We start from the raw sequence: 336 nt of genomic DNA on the forward strand, positions 1-336 counted from the left end.
GAGCAGCTTACACAAACGTGAGTAGCCTGTTCTGATTGCTCTCTTGGTTCTCAGTCTGTATCTGCTTCTATTCATGCACTTGTCCCACATGGGTGGGGGACAGCCTGTTGCTCAAGAATGACAGCCGGGACTTCCCTGGTGGGCCAGTGATTAAGACTGGGAGCTCCCAATGCAGGGGGCTTGGGTTCAGTCCCTGGTCAGGGAACTAGATCCCACATGCCACACCTAAAGATGCCACATGCAGCAACTAAGACCCAGCACAGCCAAGTAAGTAAAAATAAATATTAAAAAAAAAAAAAAAGAATGGCAGCCAAGGCTCCAAAAGTGGGTAAGAAG

The sequence above is a fragment of the Bison bison genome, unplaced genomic scaffold (assembly GCF_000754665.1).
Source record: "Bison bison bison isolate TAMUID 2011002044 unplaced genomic scaffold, Bison_UMD1.0 scf7180017864352, whole genome shotgun sequence".
Classification (NCBI taxonomy): domain Eukaryota; kingdom Metazoa; phylum Chordata; class Mammalia; order Artiodactyla; family Bovidae; genus Bison; species Bison bison.